The sequence below is a fragment of the Myotis davidii genome, unplaced genomic scaffold, assembly GCF_000327345.1.
Source record: "Myotis davidii unplaced genomic scaffold, ASM32734v1 scaffold327, whole genome shotgun sequence".
Classification (NCBI taxonomy): Eukaryota; Metazoa; Chordata; class Mammalia; order Chiroptera; family Vespertilionidae; genus Myotis; species Myotis davidii.
In genome coordinates, this window is record NW_006298628.1 from 3620500 (window position 1) to 3631655 (window position 11156).

General features: G+C 36.9%; 1 protein-coding gene across 1 annotated transcript in view; it reads right to left on the reverse strand.

The window, feature by feature from the left end:
• NPEPPS (aminopeptidase puromycin sensitive) overlaps window positions 1-11156 on the reverse strand; it is an 84672-nt gene that overhangs the window by 73083 nt on the left and 433 nt on the right. The window lies entirely within an intron of this gene.

An 11156-nucleotide genomic window follows, 5' to 3' on the forward strand; every position in this document is an offset into this window, starting at 1 on the left:
TTTTCAGTGTAATGTAAAGGAGAGGGAAACCAGCAATGCAAAATGTAAATTAAAAGGTCAAATTTCTAACTTATTTTATTCCAAATGAAAAGACTTTCTAAGAGGAAGTCTTAGAGTAGTAGAAACTAACCAATCATTTTGACAAGGAATGTCAAGGTGAAGTAAAAATTAAAAGCAATTCAGCTCCAATATTAACATACCTTTGAGTTTATGCCAAACTGGATAACTTTAAAATATGCAGCTTATGTAGAAATAAGTTCATGCCAAAACTGATTACTAAATTTACTCCTTATTGTAATTACAAGATCTAAAATAGTTCTCATTTTAAAGATGTTCATTGAATTTCTACACATTCTATGCCATGTTTCTTTTAATCTATTCTTCCCCTGTAAGTCCATCATTTGGCTTCTAACCTTCATATTTGATTTCATAAAGCAGAAGTTTTCCTCTGTTATGAGTAAGACTTCTCTCAATTTTAATCTATAGTTTAAGAGGAAAAACATTTTTAGGAAAACCACATATGAACTATGCCCACTTGACGAACCTTTCATGTTCAAATTGCTTAATTTTTAAAATAACTCTTCAGTTTTTTAAGCATGGTATTATATTCATTTTGCATTTAAAAGTGATTTATCAGAGTCACAAAATAAGTTAATGTCTGAAGTAGAATTAAAATTGTGACATTTCCGTTATCTCATAGTACAGTCAGATTACACTATTCAAATATTTCCCATGAATATCTTAAGAATTTTCCAAAAAAAAAAAAAAAAAAAAAAAGAATTTTCCTATTTCTAAAGTAAAACGGCTATCTTAACATATTGTATATTTACACATGCACACAAAAGCACACACAAATACCGGGTGAGGCAAAAGTAGGTTTATAGTTGTTTGTATAAAAAATAAACAATCTATATATATAAAAGGCTAAGCGACTGGCCGACCGGACGACTGGCCGACCGGACGACCGGACGACCGGACAACTGGCCGACCGGACAACTGGCCGGTAGGTATGATGTACACGGACTACCACGGGGCAGACAGCAACTTTGCAGCATGCCCTCTCGCACTCTGGGACCCCTTGGGGGATGTCGGACTCCCGGTTTCCGCCAATCCCTGCAGGCCAGGCCAAGGGACCCCACCTGCTGGAGGGACCCTGCTCACTCCGCAGATGCCCTTTGAGCCCCAGTGCCACCCCAGGTGCGGTTGGCCAGGGAGGGACTGTAGGAGGTTGGATCCAGGGTGTGTCCAGCCCGTCTTGCCCAGTCCCGCCCCACCAGCCACCTTCTAATTAATTTCCTTTCAATGTGCACACTGCAGCTCTCCTGTTTGACTCCACTGCTAAACCATAAGTATAGAGAAGATGCCAGAAAAAACATGCATATTAGTTTTTTAAAAAAATATATTTTTATTGATTTCAGAGAGGAGAGGGAGAAAGAGATAGAAACATCAATAATGAGAATCACTGATTGGCTGCCTCCTGCACATCCCCTACTGGGGATGGAGCCCGGAACCCGGGCATGTGCCCTTGACCAGAATTGAACCTGGGACCTTTCAGTCTGCTGGCTGATGCTCTATCCACTGAGCCAAACCAATTAGGAAGAGGCATACTTTCTGTAACCCAGACTCACTAAAACTTCAACTATTTATGCATCAATGATAGAAATAAATGACTAGTTTTAAGGAATCCAAAGCAATTCATATTATATTAAAAGCAATAACAAATATATAAGTATTTCACAGAATTTAAACATCTGACCAGTTAGCTAACTTAATTAATCTTCTTAAATTTAAACATTTTTTTAATTAGAAAACATTTCTTATATGTTGCAATTAATTCTGTGTTATATAACCCTTGAAACCCATCATGAGATCTTTTATAAAGATGGAGGAAGAAAGCTAGTATCATAAACTATGTCAGAACTTCATAAAACACTCTTTAAATTTTTTATTTTCCCAAAGAAACATTTTGGATATAATAGACATTAATGACGCTCCACCAAGACTAAATAAAGTTTTATTTTGGGCTTTGTCTCACTTGCTTCAGATCCAAAAAAGAAATGAAATATAGAAATAATAAAAGCCCTTTCCTCTCTTCTTCATTCCCTCTTAACTACTATCCCGAGACCACTACATGTATAAAAATCAGCAGTTTTTAATTTTATATAAATGCTATCAAATTGTGTATATATAATTTTATTCAACCTGTTTTTTTCTTTTTTTATATATATTTTTATTGATTTCAGAGAGGAAGGGAGAAGGAGAGAAAGATAAAAACATCATTGATGAGAGGGAATCACCGATAGGCTGCCTCCTACACACCCCCCACTGGGGATCAAGCCAGCAACCCAGGCATATGCGGCCTTGACCAGAATCGAACCTGGGACCATTCAGTCCACAGGCTGATGCTCTATCCTCTGAGCCAAACCGGTTAGGGCACAACCTGTTTTTTTCACTTAACATTGTTTCTGAGATGAGTAAATGCTGATAAATTTATATCTAATCCATTCATTTTAACTCCTGCATAGTAGTATTCCACTTTATAAATAAATCAGTTATTTATCCATTTCCTTCCTTAGGGAAGTTCGACTGAACAACTGAACTGGTCGACTGGTCGCTATGATGCGCACTGACCACCAGGGGGAAGATGCTCAACACAGGAACTGCCCCCTGGCAGTCAGTGAGTTCCCACGGCCAACCTCCCGTGGTCCCTCCTCCCAGCTGGCCAACCTCTCACGGTCCCTCCCCCGAGTAGGCCGGCCCCAATCAGCCCAGATCAGAGCAGCCGGCCAACCTCCTGCCCCACAGCCCCTCCCCCCGGCTGGCCAACCTCCCACAGCCCCCCACTGGCCCTGATTGTCCCCACTGCCCACCAGGCCGAGGGATCCCACCTGTGCACAAATTCATGCACTGGGCCTCTAGTACTATAATAGTTATTTTAAATAGTACTATAATAAATATCTTGATCCATGTTTTCTTGTGCACACATTTTTTTTTTTTACCAAGAATTGCCAAATTATCCTTCAAAGCAGTCGCAACTGACACTCCCAGGAGCAAAGAATAAAGAAATCCCACTTTCAGCATCCTCCAAAAAAACTTTAAAATTATTGACAATCTGATAAGTATTAAATGGATTCCATTGTTGTTTTAATTAGAATTTCCCTGATTACTAGTAACATTGGTTACTAAGCATTTTTTTGCCATTAATTTTTTTTTATTGATTTCAGAGAGAAAGGGAGAGGGAGAGTGAGAGATATAAACATCAATAATGAGAGAGAACCATTGATTGGCTGCCTCCTGCACACCCCCTACTGGGGAAGAGCGCACAACCCAGGCATGTGCCCTTGACTGGAATGTAACCTGGGACCCTTCAGTCTGCAGACTGAAGCTCTATCCACTGAGCCAAACCAGCTAGGGCTGCCATTAAGTTTTTCTTCTGCAAATTGCTTGTTCGTAGCCCTTTCCCATTTTTCAATTTGGTTGTAATCTTGTTTTTATATATTTGTTGCATTAAACAAAATCTCATATTTATTTTCAGACATTTGAATGGTCTAAATCTAAAATAACAAAAATACAGATGCCCTACATGACAAATGCCTGCAGAGGCCAGCCAAGGAGGTGAATGCAATAGGTCAGATGAAAGGTACACATAAAGGAAAGCTATGCATAAAGGAGGGGGAAGTAGCCACTTCTTAGAGCCAACTAATTATTGCTGAACTGAAAAGCAGACTTAGTGTTGACAGATCTTCCAATTTTTAAAAAGTCACAAATTCAGATTTTATATATAATCTCTTAATTTTTAATTTGATGACAACTAATTCAAAAATTCAAAAACACAGTGTAAACCAGGCAAAACCTATATATAGGTCAATAGTGCCTTGAAGAACACTGAACAGACCACAAAACTAGGTAAGGAAACAGGAGTAATATAATATCTGTATTAAAAAGCTATACCTAACAGTAATCATTTTACTAACAAACCATACATAAACATGATTGTTTTGAAATATGTTTTTATTGATTTTAGAGAAAGGGTAAGGGAGAGGAATAGAGTGACAAAAACATGGATCGGCTGCCTCCTGCACACTCCCTACTGGGGATCGAGGCTACAACCCAGGCATGTACCAGTACCTTAACCAGGAATTGAATGGGTAACCTCTTGGTTCATGGGTCGACGCTCAACCACTGAGCCACCCTGACTGAGCAAACATGATTAATTTTAAACTAAAATTATTTGACCTATATTACAAATAGTATGCTATCAAGCCTATAACAGACTGTCAAAATCTCTAACACATATGGCTCATTATATATTTTGGCTCATTAAAAAAAAAAATCCTTCACCCTGGCTGGGTGGCTCAGTTAGTTGGAGCATCCTTACATATACTAAAAATATGGCGGGTTCTATTTTGGTCAGAGCACATAGCTAGGTTGCGAGTTCAATCCCAGGTTGGAGCACATAAGGGACTCAGCCAACTATGTGTCTCTCTCACATCGATGTTTCTCTCTGTCTCTCCCCCTATCCCTGCCACTCTCTCTAAAAGTCAATGGGAAAAAAATATCCTCCAGTAAGGATTAACAAAAAAAACTAATAAAAAACAAAAAAAATCCTTCTCATAAATCAAATCTTCTTGTTCCTAAACAAAAAATGTCATTTAATAAACATATTTTTTAAATTTAGTATTATTTCACCAGAATATATTTAAACAGCACTAAAACTTTTATGTCCCGACTGGCCACTTATAGCATTACATCTGAACAGCAACAACAAAATCTTTGCCTATTCATGAATATGACTTTTTAAAAATACAGAAACAGAGGAATGAAGCACTTACTGGCTGTTCGCCAAAGTGTAAAATGAATCAAAACCTTCCAGAGTTTGAAGTTTATGCCAACAAAATAATAACAGGAGTTTAGTTATGCATCTTAATCTTTATCTAGGCAACTATATTTTCATCCATCAACATCTACAGTGAATTTAATAGTAGCCAAGCAGTTAATCTACCAATGTCAAGATACCAGTACAACACTACATATGCCAAATGATACCATTTATCTCACTACTATTATAACATTCTAAGGGAAAGTGTGTACTTTGGAAAGACACGGTGCACAACATCCAGTTACAAGTACACTCCAATTCCTAATGATTAGAGAAAACCCACTTGTTTATACTAATGAATTAAGGTACTTGTTGAACAGCTACTAATTTTTTTTTCCAGGAATACTGCTATTTCTGGAAGGATGGGAGTAAAGAAACAAAGGGACAAAAATACTTAATAATGAAATTAAACTCACAATTTAAAAAAATCCGACAGTATATTTGTCTCATATTAGAGATGCACTTAAAACAACAGGATAATCCATAGAAAGTGCTTGTAGAAGCATTTAGTGCCTGATACATAGTAATCACTGAATAGATATTAAGGCACACACACAAAAACCAAGATTAAATGTGCTCCAATCATAAAGATGTTACTCTGAATATCATCCAACAGCATTCACCTAACAGTTTATAAAGCACAGAATGATATAAAATTTAAGAACTAGGTACTGTGATATATAGCACTTTGGATATCAGCATATATGTACTGCCCAACGAAGGTAATTTAAAATATCCATACAGACCAGCGGTTCTCAACCTGTGGGTCACAACCCCTTTGGGGGTTGAATGACCCTTTCACAGGGGTCGCCTAAGACCATTGGAAAACACATATATAATTACTTATTGTTTTTGTGATTAATCACTATGCTTTAATTATGTTCAATTTGTAACATGGAAATACATCCTGCATATCAGATATTTACATGACGATTCATAACAGTAGCAAAATTACAGTTATGAAGTAGCAATGAAAATAATTTTATGGCCCTAACCGGTTTGGCTCAGTGGATAGAGCGTCGGCCTGCGGACTCAAGGGTCCCAGGGTCGATTCTGGTCAAGGGCATGTACCTGGGATGCGGGCACATCCCCAGTAGGGGGTGTGCAGGAGGCAGCTGATCCATGTTTCTCTCTCATCGATGTTTCTAACTCTCTATCCCTCTCCCTTCCTCTCTGTGAAAAATGAATAAAATATATTTAAAAAATAATAATAATTTTATGGTGTGGGGTCATCACAACATGAGGAACTGTATTAAAGGGTGGCATTAGGAAGGTTGGGAACCACTGATATAGACTTAGGCATATGCTTAAGTAGTTGATTACTACACTAGAACACTGTTCTTTTTAATGCTTTTCCAACAATAGCACTGACCTGATAATTCTGTATTTGATTTCTCACATACTCACATCATCCTGTTAGTGCATATGACCTGTGTGTTCCACTATCAAAATACGTAATAGCCTGGCTGGTGTGGCTCAATGGTTGAGAGTCAACTCATGAATCAGGAGGTCAGGATTCGATTCCTGGTGAGGGCACATGCCCAGATTGCATGATTAATTCCCCTGGGGGGGGGGCAATTCTCTCTCATCATTGATGTTTCTCTCTCTCTCCCTCTTCCTTCATTTCTCTGAAATCAATAAAAATCTATTTTAAAAAAATACAGGTAATAATGCAAAGGATTTTCAGTTTTCAAACTTAAGAGAGCAAAGTGCTAACGTTCGCATATAAAATTGTGTTACTAATAGTATTCTTTGTATCAAACCCAGGGTTTTAAGAACTTTGGAGTCTCATACAGATAGCACTTCAACTGAACCAAAGCTAAGGAACGGCTCTACTGAAGAGGCAGCTTGACAATCTGTAAGAATTTTACAATGGAAGTGTCTTATAAACTAGGAAGACAGCAATTTGAGACATTTTTCCCCCCTGAAAGAGTCTTGACTACCATTCAGAAATACACCTTACATGTGCTATAGTAAGACTCAAGAGTTTTTTCTGGTTGCCCAAATCCTGAGATTTTAGTAAAAGGAAATCTCCAGTGTGACAATTCCAAATACCAGTCAATCTGAAGCCTGAGTCACTTTGCACAACAAGCAATTTCATCATTAAAATTTTGTAATAATTGTTGTCTTTGTGGAACAGGGCTATAATTTCTAAAGACAATAAGGAGCAAATAATTAGTAAGCACAAGCTGAGCCAAGTTTTCTAATAAAAAAGACACTGATAGAAAGACGTTACCTCTGGGTATGAGTGGAAGAGATGGAAATGGGCTTTAGTGGCATCTGTGACATTTTATTCCTCCCTCCGTCAAAATCATGCACAGTCTGAAGCAAATGGGGCCAAATATTAATAACTGCTAAATCGCCCTAACCAGTTTGGCTCAGTGGATAGAGCGTTGGCCTGCGGACTCAAGGGTCCCAGGTTCGATTCTGGTCAAGGGGATGTACCTTGGTTGCGGGGACATCCCCAGTAGGGAGTGTGTAGGAGGCAGCTGATCGATGTTTCTCTCTCATCGATGTTTCTAACTCTCTATCCTTCTCCCTTCCTCTCTGTAAAAAACCAATAATATATATAATACATTAATATATATATTAAAAAATAACTGCTAAATCTAGGTGGTGGGTTACATTTCCATATTTCTAAAATATGTTCTAATTTAAAATAAAAATTTAAAGTGGCCAAATAAATTGAGAACTATATGCATGTATGGTGTTCAACATGAAATCTCCAAGATCTAGAGAACTAATCTCAGTTAACAACAAAACAGCTATTAGAAGACTCAGTACTTTGCCAATGACTCACATACAGATTAGAATAAGACTTAATTTTACAATAAGCGCAGGCTCATTTACTATGTAGCAAAGTTCAGAGAAGTTTCTTAAGTTTCAATTTACTACTTAAAACCACATTTATCCAGGTTGTATTGGCAGTATCAATTATCCAGAACCAGGAAGTTAAAAAAAAAAAAGCCTCTATGGAAAGCCAGAATAGTTTGTATAATACAAAGTCCATACAACACAGCTCATACCTTTCACTCAAAGGAGAATCTATCAAACCCTCACCTAGAAATGTCTTCATAAATTCAAACAAGCCTGTTTATCTGGTTACTTAGACCGCTTCAGATCAAGTTCAGTAAAATAAAAGAGGCAAGAAATTTCACAACAGGCAGCAACAAGGCACAATAAGCATCAAAAAGAATAGCCTCAGAGTAAGAAAACAAACAAAAACCTTTAAAGAACAGATATGAAACTAATACATAGTATCATAGTACATGGTTTTGAGTAATCTATGGCTATAAGTATCAATGACAGATGTTCAGAATGACTTCCAGTATTTTAAAAGAGAAACAAACCTAGATTATGAGGAAGTATAGAATTTTTAAAAAATAATACATTTTAGAAATATTTTCATCTAATCAGTAAATATTTTTAAAAGTCTAAATGCCTCAATGAGTACACTTCATTTATCTAAAAAATCACTGCAGAATTCATTGCCAGATGATATTAGATAAAACTTCACATATAAAAATTTCTCAGGTGTTTCTTCATAGATACATTTCAAAAAACAGAATAGAAAATCTGAACAAATTCAATTCCTTATCATCAACCTTTCAAATTTAATTTCTTAAGACTAGTGTTCTAGCACAATGCTGGACAAATTATTAATTTTATCATTTTTTAAGTAATAAAAAATAACCAAAATTACTGCAAATGCTAAATTGGGGCAGAAAATTCCATAACACAGGGATGACAACAACATCCATTTATGTGCCAACTTTCAGTGTTCCAAACAAACTACTATATCTGTAACTCTCCTGTAAGTGCCAATTTAGTCATCACAAACATGAATATTTTGTTGGCACAGGCCAGGGATTGTCTAGTGTATCCTGACTTCTGGCCTTGAAGGATGATGGTAATTTCCCTGGCACAGGTAAAACATTTCCATAAGAAAAAAAAAAACAGCCGAGACTGGTTTGGCTCAGTGGATAGAGCGTCGGCCTGCAGACTGAAGGGTCCCAGGTTCGATTCCGGTCAGGGGCATGTGCCTGGGTTGCGGGCACATCCCCAGTGGGAGATGTGCAGGAGGCAGCTGGTCGATGTTTCTCTCTCATGGATGTTTCTGGCTCTCTATCTCTCTCCCTTCCTCTCTGTAAAAAATCAATAAAATACATTTTTTTAAAAAAGGAAGTAACTGCAACATCTTTTTTAAAAAAAAGAAAGAAAAAAAAACAATCATTGCATAAATACAATTATAACAAAGAATTGTAGCCACTCACATAAACTTGTAACCTATTTCTTAATTATCCCACAAAGCAAGAAAATCAGAATTTGAAATAGTTACAAAAACCCATTGCTTTCAAATATCCTAAAGGGACTAGAAAGGGAATGTTCCATTTCTCCAGGTCAGTGATTTTCAATCTTTTTCATCTCGTGGCACACATAAACTAATTACTAAAATTCTGCGGCACACCAAAAAAAAAATTTTTTTTTATAATCTGACCAAAAAAAGAGAATACTTTTGATTCATTCAATTGGACAACTATTGTTGTGGTGGTTGTTGTCATTTTTATTTGACAGTCTCTGGAAAAAGAGGTCAGTGCCACAACTAAATAGTCAGGTATTGCATGTTTTCAAAATTCTTGTGGCCCAGGTTGAAAATAGCTGCTCTAGGCCCATGATAAACACCTTTTCAAAACCTGCTGAATTAGACCACACTCACTTGTGTACAAGACAACTACTTTTTAAATTATCCACATTGACAATTTCTTCACCTTCCCCAAGAGTCCACACCCCAGGCCAGGTTAAAAATCCACTAAGTTTCTAATATGTAACCTGTACAAATACTCTGGGCTTATCATAAAATTCTGTAACTAAAGCAACCAAGCAACTTGCATACTTTGTGTAATGTGATTCCAACTATTAGGAAACTGACCCAATACCAATTATAAATCTGGTTTTAGAGATGTAATTTTGTCCACATTTTAAATTTTCCACTATAAGATACTACCTAATGCCACAATTTATTGCTCCAATCCATGAATTTCAAAAAACATTAACATCTGCTTTTTACTACTAATGTAACTTTTGACTAATGTTAATTCCTCTTTACACTTCCAAAGGTGGCAATTCATACAATCAAGGAGTCCAACTGTCCTTTAATAACACCTGTTAGAATTCACTATATATTGAAATGCCGTCTTTCATGTGTTGCACCTATCCTGAAAAAGATTTCTGAAAAGAAACAATTTGAAAAGTTCATGTTACCAAAAAAATTCACATATTTCCTTGTATCAAATTGACAAGTCCCTGCTAATATCTAGCACATTACTATGTGCTCCCTCAATGACCCAAACCAATCTTTTAAGTATTTCTCATCTTTTTGGAAAAATAGGAGAGGAATAAGAAGTACATCACTGCTTGTTGTTCTATCCTAATAAGTAAAACTGTCACTTCCTAACAAAACAATAATTTAAAAATCTTTCTTGACAATTTTTTCTGAAAATTCCCCCTAAATATACATTCCTCTCAGAATTATGAACCTATTATGCCAGCTAATGTGGTAAAAAAAAACAAATCATGTTTTTAAATGTTAGTCTTTTCACATAATGCGAACTCATTCATCACTAGGTCCTTCCTTTGCCAAGTCACAAGACACGCTACTGTTTACAATCCCTCCCATCTGCCCCCTGCCAATATATATCAAACACTCTAGTCACTTGGTTTAAACAAACATCGTTTTCCAAATAACCCTTTCAAATCCCAATTTAAACCCAAGACGCATTCATTCTGATTCATACTCTGAATGGAAAAATTCGAAATCACCTGACTTTCACAGGGTTAAGTTTTGCTTTTTGATGCAGCCAGACCCTAGAGTCCTCGTGCTTTCACACAAGTGCCCCAAATGTGACAGTACACTTTTTAATTGTACACTTTTAGGCATATTTTTAATCTGCGGCGTACGCGGCTTCCAAAGACAACTGCCCACTTTCAACTCATTCAAACACTCGGCTACCTCTCTTTCATTTCGCCGCTAGATCCACGCCCTGTTCTGTAAGGCTGAGGCCTACGGATTTTTCCTCCTGACTGCAGTGGGAAGGAAAAAATGAAACAAACTATTTTGGCCCTCATTCTTCTTAAAGAAAACTGCTACACAGTTCCCATGTTGCATTACAGACTTCACATAATACATCACGTAATACGGTATCACAATGTCTCCCGTTCAGGACCTTTGTAGGGCATCCACATGAATGGTCTCCAAAATCAAACAATACTTCCGATA